The sequence below is a fragment of the Macrobrachium nipponense genome, chromosome 4 (assembly GCF_015104395.2).
Source record: "Macrobrachium nipponense isolate FS-2020 chromosome 4, ASM1510439v2, whole genome shotgun sequence".
Lineage (NCBI taxonomy): Eukaryota > Metazoa > Arthropoda > Malacostraca > Decapoda > Palaemonidae > Macrobrachium > Macrobrachium nipponense.
The window spans coordinates 109053952-109073022 of record NC_061100.1 but is presented as its reverse complement, the minus strand read 5'-3'; the positions used below and the strand labels follow the sequence as shown (position 1 = coordinate 109073022).

Here is a 19071-nt window from a genome sequence, read left to right as displayed (position 1 = left end):
GTAGGGAATAGTTGGTATTTAAAAGTAGACAAGCTTGATATAACTGCTATATCCAATGTCAAGCAATTTTTATTTATTGGCTATCTACCCATTTACTGAAAAAAAAAAGAGCCAGTACCATATTTTGGCTTTAAACCTTCACCAGTAATTATTATCAGAATGATAACTTCATGAGGCTCCACCCACTTTCGCCTCGTTATAATTCAGGATAACACTGAAGGCTATCATGGCATTGTTGGATTACAAAATTTAACTTCTGGCTATAAAAACTCATTTCTCGAGTAGTTGTAAGAAGTGCTAAATGATCCTCAAGGATCCCAGCAGTTGGCCTAAACGTTTAATTCATGTATATTACGCATATACCGTTGCGGCACTACTACTACAGTAGTATTAATACACTAGCACAGATACCCCACCCATATCTATGTATCGTTCCGCCACTCAAAGTCTTTTGGTTTCAGAGCCGACGGAACAAGGAGAAGGAGTTTCTGTCTAGTGGATGGGCGGGGCAACATTTCGTTAAAAGGTGTTTACTTTGCTTACGTAATAAATGTTTTTCGACACTTGGGTCGTAATCATTGGCCATGGCGTCGGCTAGATAATTTTTACTCTATAAAAATTAAAACTATCGGGTTTAGGTTATTGATAATGCTGACAAAATTTGTGTGTGGTTGTAAAATATACATGTCAACTTTCAGCTACATCCGATGCTTTGACAAGGAGCAAAGTCCAAAAAACCGTGTTACAGAGGCCCTGAATCTCATAGTAGGCTACTCTCATTCAACACTGGAAAAGGTTTCCTTACGATACAAAAAGATAATCGAAGACTGGTTTAATTTTGAATGCACTAATTACTGTGCTATTGCAAACATGGGCTGACTAAAGTAGTATGAAATTGGTATCCGGTAATAGCACTTAATACCTGCTTTTGGAATTTGCTTCATTTGAAGATTCATGTCTTTACTATAAAAACTAAGACAATTATTTGTAGAGTTTCATTGACTGCATATACCTTGAGAAACCTGAACCATAACCAGTCTATGCTATTGCCAAACTCATTGATATTCACACCTACCCATTCTATATAAGAGGCATTCTCTGAAATAGTTTAATTGCCAGTTAAATTAAGTTTCCCCAGTTCACATACGAGAAAAGTAACCTATAAATAATTGTCGTAATGCATAGTTCCTAAAACTGATACGAGTGAAATCAGCTCTGTATATAACAGACCCTGACCAAGCCGTATTTAACGTTCACGACTTGTATAAATCCTCAAAATTACGAGCGTCTAAAAACAGATAAGTTACAACTTTTTCCAAGCCTAGATAATTTCTTATAACAGTAGTCAAACCTACGCTGAACACATTCAAAACAGAGATGCGTATGATATTTTTACATAATGACCCGAGTTCTAAATTGAACTTTGGACTAGATGTAAACTATACCCTATATATAGTAAGTCCGATCTAAGCTATAACGTAATACAAATATTTATTTACAAATTTACACCAAGACAACAATAAAATCACTAAAGGTATTCCTATAACTTCTTTAATAACATCATTATTCTTAATAGTGCTGTAGTTAGTTAAAACTAATAATTCGCCGTCCACTATGATCTCTAAAATTGACTCCTGTCCACCTAGACTTTCCACTTAATATTAAAGTCTAATTCGTGAAGTAAAAATAAAGTTAAAGACTTTCCTTCGAGTTATTTATTAAGGTCTCTCATTATCCAAACTATTATTTCTTTAGATCAGAAAAAAAAATTTTCCACTATGCATATTGAAAGCCGCTAGTACAGTGCTAGTAGAAATAAAGTAAATTTAGCAGACATTATGACAATTTCTAAAGGAATCCGAACATGTGGACTAAATACAGGTGTTTTTATGTTAAATGTAGTGATGATAAAACCAGTGGGAAGAAGGCTCATTTTACTCATGGTTCCAGTCTATATATTAAGGGGTTAAATGCATATTAAACAGTGTAAAGTTTCTTTTACGCCCCTACGCCAATTTAAAGATACAAGAGAAAATATCAAAAGTACTAAACAAAAGCTCCCTACTTTCTATGAACAGTAAAATCGTGATACTGAAAACTTTACCATTCAACGATCTGAAGTTTGATCTGCAAAAAAGCTCAACCTTTACATTCAACTTAAGATACTCATTTGGCAAAGACGACACCGAATTTTGTGTTGAAATTAAGAAAAGTTAAACATATAACTAATTAGTCAACCTTCAACAGTTTTGTTTACTTTTATCTCCAACTAAACTTAAATTCAAGATTGTACTCTTGTTCGATTTCCATAGAGAGAGAGAAAGAGAGAAAGAGAGAGAGAGAGAGAGAGAGAGAGAGAGAGAGAAGGGGGGGGGGGGGGGGGGGGGTAAGTAGGGTCCAATTGTGATCTGTGTGGGCAATTAAAGTACAGATTCGAATAATTAATGAGTTGTGCTGAGCTGAGCTCAGAGAGAGAGAGAGAGAGAGAGAGAGAGAGAGAGAGAGAGAGAGAGAGAGAGAGAGAGGACAAGTAGGTTACAATTGCAATTAAGAGTAACCAAGTTGTAAAACTAACCTCTAGAGTAATTAAAGTGCAGATCCGAGTAGCTGTGTGTGTGTGTGTGTGTGTGAGAGAGAGAGAGAGAGAGAGAGAGAGAGAGAAGAGAGAGAGAGTAACCCGATATTTGAAAATGAACCTGAAGCATTTAGAGAAATACCTTGTATGGCGATTCCACAGCATTCAACAAGCATGGTGGATGCATAGTACAAATACCAAATGAAGTTTACTGTTTTTATAATACCAAACATTCAAAATACTATTCATGATTCTTTTTTATTCTGCTGAACTTAATGCAGTGCACGAATGAAAAGCCAAGGTGAAAACACAGCTTTTCTTTTTTTAACAGACTTGTGTCATTGGTCTGACAATAAAAGCTGTGCGCTTGTTCGAACAGAGTCAATGTACTTGTAAAACTAAAATATTTTATTTCATATTATAATTTGCTTCGAAAATATTTTACATTAATCCTCTAAACAAATTCACCGAAGTTAAGTTTTATTGAGAAAAAATTATTTCTAAGAAGAAAAAATAAATATGAAATAGACCATGAATACTACGCACATTAATTATTATTAGTATTTTTCCTAGCTTTATTTCTCAGCGTCAGATTACCAAACACTAGACACATCTGCTGTTTGAACATTTATGTTCTAGATATACTTAATAAAAACTCTTATCCTTAAAGGCCTGTCCACACGAGCGGGCCTGATCGGCGTGCTCCGGGGTTGACGGGCAAGTTCTGGACTTTTGGTGGGCTTACCCGTGAATGTTGTCCACACGGGTGAGGCGATGGAGAGGTGGGCGTGCCCAACGATGCCAGTAGCGTGTTCAGTGCGTTACGATAAACATGTTGCCTATCGCAAGGAAGATATTGTGTAGCATGATAAATGCTTTGTGTTGGATGAAACAAGTAAAAGAAGAGAATATGGTGCAAAGAATGGTTCGGTAAAAGAAATGTATATGGTTAACGTACGTCTGCCAGGGTCGAAGCTCAAGCCATCGGGCACCACCATGGTAATTTTGCTACTAGACCCATCGGGCAATTTGACGGTTTGCCCGTCAAGTGTGCCCGTTAAGGTGCGTCCACACGGTCGAACAATGTCCGGCGGACAAACATTGTTACCATATCGTAGGCGAAGCAGGATGACGTCATAAGCGCTGAAACGATGGAAGTAGATTTGGCAACAAAAAGAGGTACCAAAAGGTTGTATACCACTGCTTTTACTCTGATCACAAGGCAATGACCGGCGGAAATTGGTAACAGTGTTTGTCCGTCGGACATTGTTCGACCGTGTGGATGCTCCTTTAGAGGGGAGGTCCGCCGATCAGGCCCGGTCGTGTGGACAGGCCTTAACGGAAAATTAACTAATACATGACTGAAGAAATGTCTCCATACACAGTCTCTCTCTTCCGTGTAAAAAAATTACGGCAAGCTTTGTGGAACGCTTTGATTCTTAAGAGTATAAAAAACAATATTAACCAATGTCTGCCTATTAAATTTAACAATTAAAATAATCTCTACTATCCATTATAATCAATGACATTATATTATACTGAACAGTTAAATTTTTTTTCTATTTAAATCTCATAAATCTGCGGCACATAAACTTTCAAGCGTTCGAGGTTGACTACTTGCTCCATAAATTTCTATCCTTAAGGAAATAATTCTTCTCGGACAGAAAGCATTCCACTTCCTCCGTGATGGTGGATGATTATCTGGAAACGCAAACAATTAGTCATCCAGCCCAAAACTTAAGGAAACATTTAGACATTTAGAATGCTTAATAAACAATCATTAAGACTGAAGACTGAATAAGAGAAATTTTTTAGCTAAAAGGCTCAAAAAATCTTGGGACTATCAAGGACGCTAATATTACGCTTCACAAATCTCAGAAGTTACGATACATAAATATCCATATTTCACCGAGAAAATTCTATAACACGGAATACTTTTAATTCTAGCTTTAATTACCGATTATTTTCAAATTGTAATAAAGTAACACATTTTAGTGCAGATGAAGTATCGCCTAGTCTCAAAAGATCTGTCAAGGAGGAATGGCATTCAAGAGTGTCAAGTGGGCATTTGTTGATTTATTTATCTAAGTTTAGAAACGACAACCTTTTGATTAAGAGTACTCCTATGTAAGAGACTTGTTTTCCCGCAGTTCTTATCTACAAAATCGTTTGTATTTTAGCAGGTAGGAAACAAAATATGTAAAATACAGCTTCATCGAAAATAGACTTAAGGAAACAAGAATCACTTCAAGATTTTTATAATGTAATAGCTGACTAACCCGGCGCTGCCCAGGAAAAAATTGAATGACAACCGATAAACTCACTCGCTCACTCTCTAATACCCCCCCCCCTCTCTCTCTCTCTGTCTCTCTCTCCTGATCCACCCTCCTTTCTCTCTTCCCTACTAACTCTCCTCTCCCGCTCTCCTCCTACTAACTCTCCTCTCCCTCTCTCCTCCCTAATAAATCACCCTCTCCCTCTCTCCTCCCTAATAAATCACCTCTCTCTCTCTCTCTCTCTCTAATAAATCACCCCCCCCCCCCCCCCATCTCTCTCTCCTTCCCTAATACCACCCTCTCTCTCTGTCTCTCTCCTTCCTTAATACCACCCCTCTCTCTCTCTCTCCTATTGGGGGAGAGCTTGGACTTATAAGGGCATCGTGAGGATCACTATTCATCTCAACGACCTCAGAAACTATGGATTAAGACGCATAATATTTGTCGTTTGTAACATTTTATTTTTCACCCCTTCTCACCCCTCCTTCCTATCCATGGCTGAAGTTGGACTAAAGGGCATCAGGATATGTATAAAGGAGCACCCGAGCATGACCAATAGGCCTAGTGTCCGATTCATAAAACATACCTCTGGTTATTCCTGACTAGATAAATAGGTCCTGAGAGAGAGAGAGAGAGAGAGAGAGAGAGAGAGAGAGAGAGAGAGAGAGAGAGAGCGCATAACAGGAGATACTCGAATTAAAATAATGCTCGCCAAGCATATTCACACTCCGGATCGTATGAACGAGAATAATCTCACTTATGAACGGAAAAAAAAATAGTGGAAACCTACGAAAGTACTTGTTTGGTGCGACGCGGAACGCAATGCCACATGTAAAAATTTGCACAATTGAGAAATTCGATGAAATTATTAAGCAACAAGCTGGAAAATATATTTCCTTGATTCTTGAAATAGGCCTAACCATGTAACCAATGCTAAACGTGCATATAACTTGGATTTCTTTTTTTTAAACACCAACTTGTGTCTTATTTATATTTCAATTAATCAGATGCTAAACTTCTGTGTTTTATCAAAAGAAATCATAATAACTTTCAATATAACGCTATAAAAGTAGAAAATTAATTCACAAATATTAGGCCAATTCCTATGCACTCTGTTCCTGCTGCCACTCTATGGTGAACACTTGATATCACACTTTGAGAGCCGCAGATACTCTTTGGGGAAATTATTTTTTTAAATAAACAATTATTGAACTAACATTGATCATTCACTAGGGAAATTACTTTCTGCGCTTATACAGTTAATCACTGATACGTAGTATCAGATAAATAGGATGACAACTATTGGAATAAAATATACCAACTGGCAACTCCACATGTTTCTAGAGAAGTACGATCAATTCTGAGATTTGTCGCTTCACTTCTGGAACTTACTGTACCTGATATAAAAAAATGGGCAATAAAATATGCACTCACCTCCTCTCAGAATCCCCTTTGGAGAACACTCCATCCCATATAATATCGTTTATGAAGGTTCACTTGATTGATTTAGGTTACTAAAAATCGAGTCACTTGCTCCTCAGGAAATCGACATTGCTGCTCATCTGTATAAGAATCATAAAATCAATCACAGTGAAAATAACATATGTTTAAGATGTCACAAGGTTCCCTAAATATATATGAATTGCAGAGGATCTGACAAATGGATATTTTTAATCTTCAGAATCCGTATGCAAATGTCAAAAACCATAATTGGTCAAATCAGTAACCCATGAGCAAACACACAAATTCTGATTCCTGAACAAAGATTGGTTAATGTGCAAAATGTGTCATACAAAAGTTCGCGAAAACAGGATTGTGCCCCAGAGCCCTATTGTCGACTAACCGCATGTCAGTGTGCTGTAGTATTCTTATTTCATTAAACTATCTTAATTCATCAGGGCCACATTACAACAGGGAAATAACTTGGGGTTGAAAAGGAAAACTAGGGTTGCCTGTCAAAAGGTTTGTGTCTTCATAGCACGGATTTCATTCACATGGAGTTTGTCTACTTTTATGAAGGCTAACTGATCGGCATGGCGAGGGTGGTTAAGTGATATGTGGATATTATACGAGTTTACCGCGCTATAATCGACAAAAATTAAAAGCAACACTGGGGTTTAAAAGAAGAGCAATTACTTGGAAAGATCAATGGTATTTCAAAAGATCAATGGTATTTCAAAACTATCTTTAATATGTGTTTCAAAACTGGGTATTTTGAACAGCAACAGGAAAATTCGAATTTGAAATAATGCAATATGAAAATACTCCTATCATTTGTCTACTCCATCACCACAAAAATTTTTGGTGTCACATTAGCACTGAACGTTCCTGTCATTTGGCTATTTTGAAGTACTATCAGTAAAATGTTGACATGATTTAGACATTTTAAGCTTTTGATGACAAGATGCAATCTGGATAGAAACTGCCGAAGTCCTCACCTGAATGAATATTTATTGAGCATACACATATGAAGAGTTTATTATTCCCTGACTGGTGATTAACTATATGAATGTTAATTTTCTTTATTAAAACTACTTTCGTATGGGTAAAATTAATATTAGAATTATCATCGCCTAAATTTTAATATGGAGCTCCTAAGATATTAACAGTTTTACAAAAGTTATCTAGCATATTTTGTTCATATTAGAAAATATTGGGAAATTGTTAGCAACTAAATACCTAACATCGTAAAGCATCCTAAGCTTGTAATTACAGTACCATACCCAATTTTTAACAATTGAACATTGAATGATCTTTACTCCATTACCCCAAACTAGGATGTAATAAATGCAATTGATGGATTTTGGGAGTTATGTTGTGTGATGAATTTAGTTAAGTTCAAGGAGGCCAAAGGGATTCGCAAAATACTATCCTCATCTAACATCTAACAAAGGCATGAAGAAAACAGGGAGAGAGAGAGAGAGAGAGAGAGAGAGAGAGAGAGAGAGAGAGAGAGAGGATTCAACATGCACACTGACAGTAACCTTATATACCAATAAATCCCAACGGGTCAGATTCAAAACTTTTAAGCGGGAGCTTTAGGTTCGATGATCTTTTAGACATACTGTCACTCAAATGATTTCACAAATAAAACCTGGTGTACAAACTGCGAATAAGGCTAATAAACTAAGGCAAATCAAGGCCTTAGCATTCATAGTATAACAAAAGATATTAATTTATACACTTTGTTATGGCTAAAACTAACCCATGGGTGGCAAAACTGCGTAGTTATTGCGATAACCTAGTTATAGGCATAAGTTGAACCTATAAAACAAAGAGAAAGAAAATTATGCAAGCAATTCCATACTTGTACAGAAAAAACAAGAGTCCGAGACATGGAATCACCAGACATTTCAGTCTTGCAATTTTATTCATGAAATACCGCCAAAATCGAGTAATAATGTAATAAATACATTATTAAACATATATTTTAAATATATGAAAATGCTCCCATGACCCAAAGGGTCACTGGCGAGATAGGATTGTGATATGTATTCATAACAGGACGTAAGCTAGACGCTGCCGTGCTATGCTTGCAGTGGCCTGGTTTGCATTTGCCTGTGTAATCATTAGTATTATCTTTCAAAACAGGTCACAGTGCCTTCCTATGAGAAGCTGGTGACCTATCACCTGCAGAGGTAACACGTGACTTCCTAGTCACATGTTCGTCTGTCTGTATGTTATGTATGCTGAGATAAGCTTTGTTCTACTATCTTTGAGAAAGACTTTGTAACTTTAGATCTCTACTTCTCTTCATCAGGAGCAGTTCTCTGAAACTAACTCTTCCTCTACTCCAGAGATGTAGTTCTTAATAAATTGTTAAGATTGTTAATTCAGAGTTTGAGTCATCGCCTCTACACTTAAGGAAGATACTAATGGGAACTTAGAAATCTCTCTGCATCGATGTCACTCTGACGAAATGGGAAGTAGGAACACCATACTTGCGTATGACAGTCGCAAGCTATAACATTCAACGGGTCGCCTTCCTATACTTAGGCGAGACCCGCATCGTAAAATAACACCAAACGATGAAACGTGCAACCTTTGCCCTACTTGTTATCCAAAGCCTATTGTTATGAGTTATAGCCTACTACAAAAAGAAAATAACATTAAGTTAGAAAAATATGTTACTTGAACTAAGAATAAAACAAGAAAAAAATAAAAAATCTCAAGAATAACATTTCTGGCAAAAGCCTTTTTTGTGGCATAATACCACTCTTGCAATAATGACCACATTCAATTAGTCTCTGGTAAACAGTAACAATATTGTACTTAGGCTTTGGGATGCGGTTGACCTACATACGACACTGATAAAAATTTTGAAATAAAAAAAAATGCATGAATTACTACGCAGCCTGACATGGATTTCTGCATCCTAATTGATATACTGCACTGATGAATAGGTTCAATCAACGGATCTAAAAAAACTAAATTTCCATACAAAATAAACTTTTATCCCATTCACAAACCGCCAAATCTCCTTAAATGTTATCTTGTCCATTGACAAATTCTGTCAACAGATATACTCACCAAAAAGTTCAAGGCAGAAATAAATCTTTTACAGATTCTAGTTTTATCTAGAACAATCACTTATGAGCCAGACTTAGGTAATTCTATACAATAGCTCCGCCACTAATAATTTGGATTTTTTTCTTCTGATGAATTACTTAGTGCTTTATCTAAAGCGGACCTTTTTTTGAGGAGGAACAGTATTTTTACCCTATTTGTAAACCTTTCCAATCTTGGGGGACCCCCAGTGGGAAACCGGGGTTTTTGGGTGGGGAATGAATGAAAGAATCCGTTTAAACATACGAATAATGGCACATGTAAAATTAGCAATAGACAAGGCCATCAGCTAACCTAAACAAACCACCTAACCTCACCTAGTAGCCGTATCCTTACCGGATGCGGTAAGGATACGGGGGTGGGGGGAGGGGCTTTGCCCCCCCTGTGACCCCATCTTACACAGCCATATTAAATATAAGACAGCCTAAAACTCTTTGTGTATTTACTTAGGTTGGAGGGTAAAGGTGATCTGCCATCTTTAAGAATGCATGGAGCCTATGATCCAATACTTTAAAATACAATTTAAAATAGGCAAGAGACAAGTAGCCAACAAACTGATCCTTTCGACGACCGTATCAAGGAGTGTTTGACTCTTAAGTAAAGATATCCCTCCTCATTTAGGCAATCGTATGCCTTCCAACAGTTGGAAATGATGGTAGTGCCGGGCTCTATATAATCCCTTATCACTGTTAAAAGTGTCACTTTGTCCACATAAATTGATGTTAAAATAGATGGTGAATGAGAAACCGCACCAGAAATTGAAGGTACACACGTCTCCATGGCTCTCAAAAGACTGAAAAATTAGCGGTGGAAATTGTGTGAAAAATGTCGAAAAGAGTTAGTTTCCTGGTAAAACTGTCACCTGATTGGTATATTCAAGTCACGTGATTCTAGTTTTGTTAAAATGTTAGTCCCAAGTAAAATGTGGATAATCATCATTGGTTAAAAACTATGACGTTTGGGTGACGTCTTGCTACGTAGAATCAAAGACAATAGAATACAGTCGACGATGTAATAATGACTATCTATATATATGTTTTTAACGTACAGACGAACAAACGAGAGCTCAGTCTGAAGAGGAATTTCAGAGTGTTATGAAGTCGAGGGACTTAGTTTTTTTCAGGTGGGTCAAAATTAATTTTGATTTTTAAACCACTTCTAGACCTAGCGCCTCTTAGATTTATATATCAAACGAAACCTTGGTCTTCCCTCTTTTTAGTGAAAGTACTTAAATTGATACATTGCTGGTGGAGCCATTATATAGAATTACCCAGACTTATAATTGGTAAAATGATGGTCTGATAATTTCCAAGGGATAATCATGTTACATAAACACCCACAAATTCTTTACAATTATCATGACGTCACTATAATTAAATATCTTAATGTATTTTTTTGCCGGAACACTCCAGCAACTGACTGGTCTATTTAAAAAATTTACACCAGGAAATCGTGAGCTTCGTCTATTCTTTAGAAAATATTTTCAAAATATCGTAAAAGTCAAGGGAGAGAAGTGGTTTACGTTTATATACCTCTCGTTAGTGTACGAGGGCGTATTCCTCTACTCTTTGTCACGAAACGGTACAATATCCTACGTAAAAAATATATATATATAGGAAAATAAAATTTACCCTTACATAAACAAATGTTCACTATGCTAAATTATTCACGAAGACATTTTGGCCGTTTAGCTGATAAAATTCAGATCACTAGTTTAAAACAGTCGAAATACTGGACGCCTTAACCCTTAGTGTCATTCGTATTCCCGAATTCTATGTCCCACTGAAGTTCATGGCACTGATATTTAGGATAAGGTTGCATACCCAGTGACCTGAGCTGGTCTTGTGACCTTATGAATAGCCAAATTATGTTGAATTCTAATGAAAAAATCTACGTAACTCACAAAACTAAAAATTGACATGGAATTATTCTTAAACGGGAAAATAACCTTTCCAGCAGGATACATTAGTTGGGTCACAAACAGACGAGAACATGTTCTGTTGCCTACCTGGACAATAACCTTTTGAAGTTAAATTCAGACTTTTTGCACTAAGGCGGTATCTTTGCTTACAATTAAGTAGTTTCTAGTTGCCATAACAGATAAAACAACATTGCCGATGACTTATTTTTGAAATGGTAAAACAGTTTGCAATTCACGAAGAATTTTCTTCAGCATATTAGTAATACTTCTGTTCTTCACGAAATTCCACAAAGCACCAAACGCTTTAATAACGCAAGAGGGTGCATCCCCCCCCCCCTTTTTTTTTTTTTTCTTTTAATCGAGACGCACCTTTCAAACCTTCCACGAGGATTCCTTTGCCTTTATCTAGCAGTTAAAAATCAAATTTTTAAACAAATGAATTTCCGATTATCCAAAAATGACAGTAGTACAAAAACACACGATCGACAAAATGTTACTTGCTTGCGATTCCTTCATGACCTATAGGCTTAACTTTTTCTAAGCAATATTTTCGTCATAGACATAACACTAGTTGCAAGTACTTGAATCTTGGCGATTCGTGAGTGACCATTTCGTAGGGATTACTAGCTAAACACCGAAGTGTCACCGATATCGTATGATCTTAATAGCTCTCTTAAGACGAGCTTCATCCAAGATATTTTTTCAGCAGGTTTTATAAAAGTTATCAATTGAAACTCTTTAAACTTTGGACCAAAATGTAAACAGCGTAGATTAATATGCACCTGACTGGTATAATTAATAATATATATGACGTAATTACTAATTGTGTTGAGTAATTCTAGACAATAACTCCGTTCGGATGCAAGGAATAGTCTGCGAATTACGAAAAGCAACTAGGGGTTGGGGCATCAAATTTATTTCGCCGATTTTAGTACTGGCCCCTAGGGGTTAATTACAGTCGCTCCCCCAAAAATAAGCGTCTAGTCTTAACCCAAGTACTATAAGAAACTAATTTCCAAAGAAATACCCGACGGGGAGTTATTACCTAGATCTACCATTGTGTGTATTAAGTCCTTTTTTTCCAAAAGTGTGTGTGGGAATCCATATTTTTCTCAACACATGAGCGGGCTATCAATATCCATATTAGCCACTTTTGGCACCCGGCCACGAGGTTCGTCACGTATCCTGAACTATACTGTAGCTTCTTAATCACCTTGGAATCTCCTTGCTTAAAATCTACCATCCTGTAATCATGCCTGGCGTGAAAATAGCCTTTCAAAGTAGTCAATTGAATTGGATTCCCAAAATTATCGTTTACTTGTTGGCTCCCTCTGCCCAAATGACGCCTGGCCCTCACAAGACTCGCAACGCCCACTTCAGGTCACTAGCGGTAATATATAGGTCTAGGGTGAGGTTACTTTACCCCGTGACCTCAGCTACTCGTGTGACCTTGAGAACAGGTAAGTTTAATAACAGCTACTATGAGATTCAGGGCTTCTGTAACACGGTTTTTTCGCAATAACTTTTTATCTATGCATTTCATAAATATGACGCTTATTCAGAATACACATTATATCTACACAAATTTTGACTGCATCCTGCATTACGTAGGTTGAATAAATTTGGTACTTACAATGTAAAAGTGACTTTTTTTGAAGACTGACCAACTCACTCGGAGAAAAGGTTTCGAACGCACTCGTTACGTAACTTATGACAGCATTTCTTCCCTCTTTCTCGATGGATGATTGACTATACCTAACGAAGGCTATACCTCTGGCAACAATGACAAACAAATTTAAATACCAGCAAAGCAGCACACCTTTATGAACTCTGAAACCTCTCCACTGATAATTGTCATAATGAACAAACCAACAAAATATGTTAATACAAAAACACTTCGATTATTAGTCAACTCCCAAAATAAGTTTTCTAAGAAATTACAGTCTACTTTATAGGTCACAATCAGATTGACAAGATGTAGGGAATAGTTGGTAATTTCAAAGAACATAGTTGACAATCTTGATTTGATAACTGCTATATCCAATGTCAAGCAATTTTTATTTATTGGCTATCTACCTATTTACGGAAAAAAATAGCCAGTACCGTATTTTGGCTTCAAACCTTCACCAGTAATTATTGTCAGAATGATAACTTCATGAGGCTCCACCCACTTTCGCCTCGTTATAATTCAGGATAACACTGAAGGCTATCATGGGCATTGTTGGATTACAAAATTTAACTAATGGCTATAAAAACTCATTTCTCGAGTAGTTGTAAGAAGTGCTAAATGATCCTCAAGGATCCCAGCAGTTGGCCCAAACGTTTAATTCATGTATATTACGCATATACTGTTGCAGCACTACTGCTACAGTAGTATTAATACGCTAGCACAGATACCCCACCCACATCTACGTATGTATCGTTCCGCCAATCATAAAGTCTTCGGGTTTCAGAGCCGATGGAACAAGGAGAACGAGATTCTGTCTAGTGGAAGGGCGGGGCAACATTTCGTCAAAAGGTGTTTACTTTGCTTACATAATGAATGTTTTCCGACTCTTGGCTCGTAATCATTGGCCATGGCGTCGGCTAGATAGTTTTTACTCTATAAAAATTAAAACTATCGGGTTTAGGTTATTGATAATGCTGACAAAATTTGTGTGGTTGTAAAATATACATAAGTCAACTTTCAGCTACATCCGATGCTTTGACAAGGAGCAAAGTCCAAAAAACCGTGTTACAGAGGCCCTGAATCTCATAGTAAATTATGTTATTAAATGAAAAATATACATAACTCGGAAAACTAAAAACTGACATTATATCGTAGATCTAGGCAATACCTCCGCGTCGGGTATTTCTTTGGAAATTAGTTTCCTATAGTTTTTGGGTTGCTTAAGAATTTACAGTTTTATTTTAGAGGGATTTTGATTAATTAATCCCCAGAGACTAGTACTAAACACGGCGAAATACATTAGATGCCCCATTCCCAAGTGGATTTTGTATTGGGGGATTGTTCCTTGCAGTCTATGCGTAGTTATTGCCTACAATTACCAATTATATCTCAAAAGGTAAAAATAACCATGCCAACGGGATAGTTGGTTGGATCACTGAAAAGGATGAGAATCGAGTGTTTTGCTCCTTACCTGGGCAATAAATATGTTTTGAAGTTTGAAATGTTTCCTCACAATTCTAGCACTAAGTTGACATCTTGGGTTATGATATGTATTTTCTTCCGGCCTTACTTTTTTTTTCTGTAGATAAAACTACACCATTACCGGATAGCATGTTACTTTTGATATCAGCTACGTAACAGTTCCCAATACACCAAGAATTTCCTATATGCTTTTGCTTGACAACTATGATGAAATACACCACGTAACGAAAATTTAACTTTCTTTCCGAGATTTCCTCAAAGCGCCGAACACTTTGAAGCCAGCCAGCTACAGGGTGTATTTCCTCCCCTTCAGCCACCAGCCGGCAACTGACCATGTAACCAGAGAGAAAATCTTTTCGTTCCGGTCCAGTGACAGGTGACGATGGTTCTAAATCTTACCATTTTTATTAAAAAAAAAATAAATAAATAAATAAATAAATAATAACCGAGACACCTCTGTCTATTAAAATGATCCATCTACGTAAGTATCAAGTATGAAGAATTGCAAATATTCTGTCAAAGGAGGCGACCATTTAATATGATCAAAGCAATTTAGAACCACATTGCCCATGACGTCAGTCATACCGATTGGATAGATCGTAAACATGCTAAATAAATACGTGAGACTGTATAAACGTAACAAAATAAAAGTCTGAATAAGGAAGGACTTCGTTATTTCACCCCAATCTCGAAAATCAACGTAAATGATTAAATGATTGACTCTTACGTCGGCAAATGGGAGGAGCTTGTTTTCCTGGTTGAAGCTATAAATTGTTTAGTTTGCCATGAACATTGTAGAAAAACGCTATTTACTAAAATTTTCTTAATTATTTGGCAATAGAGCTATTGTAACCTGTGACACACGATCTTGAAAGATGAAAAAAGAACAGAAAACAAAATATTTCTTACGTGACTCAATTGCACACAGCTAATGAAAATGACGTCATCAGTGATCACAACATAAATAAAGATATAAAAAAGCGTAGATCTTATCACAAACTAAATTTTAAAAATTATCGTTGTTTGGTAATCATTATTGTATGAAAAGTTTATACGTGTTTAACCTAAAAAGATTCATATATGTTTTCCGTATTGAAAATTCAGTTTTGATAACTCAATAAATTTTCAGACACACAGAAATGCTTGAGGATATCATACATCCCTTTCATGGGAGAAAGCATAAAGGTCACTCATAATAGCTTAAAAACTGGAAAATCATAGTTGACTGAGGCTAATGTAAAAAGTCCATAAAACTACGCGATAGGAAAAAAATAATATTAATTTGAGTTAACATGTTATTTCAAAAGTTCCCCAAACTCTACACATATTGTGTATAGAAGTACATTCAACAGGTGAAAGATATATAAATTGCAGAAAGGTACCTATCTACTAAAGGTAGGTTTACACCTACGCACTTTTGTGTTGCGGGCTGTTACGGCATGGAACCACAAGAAACCGCCAGAAAATTGATGCGGTGAGGAGAAAAAATGACCGTTATTGGGCGGCATGGCACGGACCCGTGTGTTGTGTTACGGGCATGTCACGGCGTGTTGTTGCGGTGTCTAGCTGAGCGTTACGGCGTTGGTGCGGTTTTATGGTCATTGTTGCTATGCCAGGGCACGCGCTCTTGCGGCTTTGTCACTCCGTGTAGCGGTATGTTGCAGGTGGCTTGCGGTGTTGTTGCGGAGTAATAATAACATAATTCATAATAATGAGACAAATGAGAAGCAAATGATAAACATAACAAAAATACTTATACTAAACAAACATGTAAAGCATAGAAAGTAAGAAAATGAACATGATAAGCATAGAAATTAAGAAAATGAACAGGAAGAGCATAGAAAGTAAGAAAATGAACATGAAAAGCATAAAATGTAAGAAAATGAACATGAAAAGCATAGAAAGTAAGAAAATGAACATGAAAAGCATAGAATGTAAGAAAATGAACATGAAATGTATAGAAAGTAAGAAAATGAACATGAAAAGCATAGAATGTAAGAAAATGAACATGAAAAGCACAGACTGTAAGAAAATGAACATGAAAAGTATAGAATGTAAAAAAATGAAATTGGGACTTGGTTAATAGCATAGCATTTTCAACTGCAAATATCATATATTATCAACTGAGGTCAATATGTCTTTAGTCTGTTACTGATTTTTCATTGTTCCCCTGTTAATAGCTATGTCCAGTCAATGTTAATTATTGTTTCATTATCATATTTGTATGTGTTCATGTTCATTTGATCATGTTCTCAATATCATATTATTGTTCTTTACCTTATATGTTATTATATCATTTGATGGCCATATTTATTTCATGTTACATTTCATTTTATAGTTCAAGTTATTTTCACAGTTCTATTTATTTCATATTTCATATATCATGTTACATTTCCTGTTATATTTCTTCATGTTATTATTCTTTATGGCCATGATTTTTCATTTTTCAATTTCATTTCACCCACTCATATCATCATATATATTGTCATGACATATAAATTAAGCATTAATAAGGAAAATGTAAATGCAAGTCATTATTTCAACATATTTATTACAAAAAGAAACATTATGAATGATATAAAATGTACAAAATCATTTAATATTAAGAAAATAACTAAAAAATCATTTATTATTAAAGGAATAAAATTCTATTCATTTATACACTGTAGAGAGGATGTCAGAGCGCGAATGATGTCCCGTGGTCTGTCGGGCCCCTTTTATCCTCCCCAGAATGCGCGGCAACCTTCCATCTAATCGACCTATGTTTTTGTCAAAATTAAGAGGTGGTTGTGGAATTATTGATATTCAGTGTAAAGCTAGGTCAACAATGTTTAGTACATTTCTAAAATGTTTAAAAGATCGTTGTTTTGGTTACCAAACGATTATTTATTATTGTAAAGTCAGAGCAACCTACCTTATAGAAAATGAATGCCAACATCAGGATTGCAGTATTTTTAGACCTAGTTTTTATGAAAGTATGATAAATATATTGCGAAGTGCTAATAAGATGACCTCTCATCCACAGATAAAAACGAAAGTGGTATATGGACATTTAATGAAAAACAATGAATATGTCCCAAATATTGAAAAATTGTATCCCTATTCAACTGGAAACTAATTTGGGAACATGTAAATAATAAGTACATAGAAAATAAAAGGGTAAAGGTGTCGTACTGCTTAATAAGCAGGAATATATTGATAAGGTTAATCTCATCCTTGCAGATAACTCCAAATTTCAGTCTCTCGGTGAACCAAATTTTTTAGAAATTTATAAGAGGGAAGATAAAATTAACAGATTCTTAAGAAAATTGAAAAATGAGGGTATTTTAGATGAAGCCACCTACCAAAGACTATTAGTAACAGGCTCTTCATTTAGTATTTTATATGGTCTCCCTAAAATACACAAGGATGGTGTTCCCATTAGACCTATTATGGCAGCGTACAATAGTCCAGCTTATTCAATATCGAAGTACCTTGTTACTTTACTTAACGATTTTGCCTATAACCAATTCACACTAAAAAATGGATATGAGTTTCAAGAACAAATAGTTTTACAGGATGGTGATCTACATATGACCAGTTTTGATGTAGAATCTCTCTTTACAAATGTTCCTTTAATTGAAACTATTAAAATTATTTTAGATAAAAATTTTTACGAAGATCATATAACTTTTAATGATTTTAACAGACAACTCTTCAAGACGCTTCTTGAGCTTGCTGTGCAAGACTCTATGTTTGTTTTTAACGGTCAACGTTTCTCGCAGGTCGATGGAGTTGCTATGGGTTCTCCTTTGGGACCTGTCTTTGCTAACATTTTTATGTCTTCTTTAGAGGAAACTTTTTTAACAAACTGCCCAGATGTGTGTAAGCCCACTTACTATAGAAGATATGTCGACGACACTTTCGTGTTATTCAAAGAGCCCTGGCAAAGTAAGATGTTCCTTGATTATATCAACACACAACATCAAAATATGAAATTTACTATGGAAAATGAAAGTAACAACTCTCTGCCTTTCTTGGACATTAGAGTCAGTAGAGACAATGGTGAATTTACAACGTCGGTATACAGGAAAAAATCGTACACGGGACTTGCCAATAATTTTTATAGTACATGTTTTAAGAATTTTAAATTGAACTCCATTTACAATATGGTTTACAGGGCTATCCGTTACTCTTCAAGCTGGTCACTTTTTCACAATGAAATAGAGTTTTTAGTAAGTTTCTTTTCACAGAACTCGTATCCAGAAAATTTGGTTTATAAGATTATTAACAGACTGCTTTCAAAAACATTTTTTAAGCCAACTCCCTCTTACAACGTAGAAAAGAAGAAGCTATTCGCTACCATCCCTTTTATCTCAGATAATAAGTTCTTAAGTGAAGTGAAACGAATTATTCAATTAGAGTTTGGCTGCCTTAATATGCATCTTATCCCTATCAATCCTCTTAAGACTTGCACATTTTTCAACCACAAAGACAAACTGCCGACCTTCATGAGATCCAACATTATTTAGAAATTTAAGTGCCCGGGATGTCCCGGTATTTATGTTGGTTCTTGCCGAAGGTTGTTGCAGATGAGATATTG

General features: G+C 35.9%; 1 long non-coding RNA gene across 1 annotated transcript; it reads right to left on the bottom strand.

Moving 5' to 3' along the window:
- Positions 1-3993: 3993 nt before the first annotated feature.
- Positions 3994-14836, bottom strand: LOC135211699 (uncharacterized). The gene is made up of 3 exons (XR_010313720.1): positions 14479-14836; positions 6286-6413; positions 3994-4276 (listed from the first exon to the last, which is right to left on the bottom strand). It is a non-coding gene; the product is annotated as an uncharacterized LOC135211699 (long non-coding RNA).
- Positions 14837-19071: the final 4235 nt, after the last annotated feature.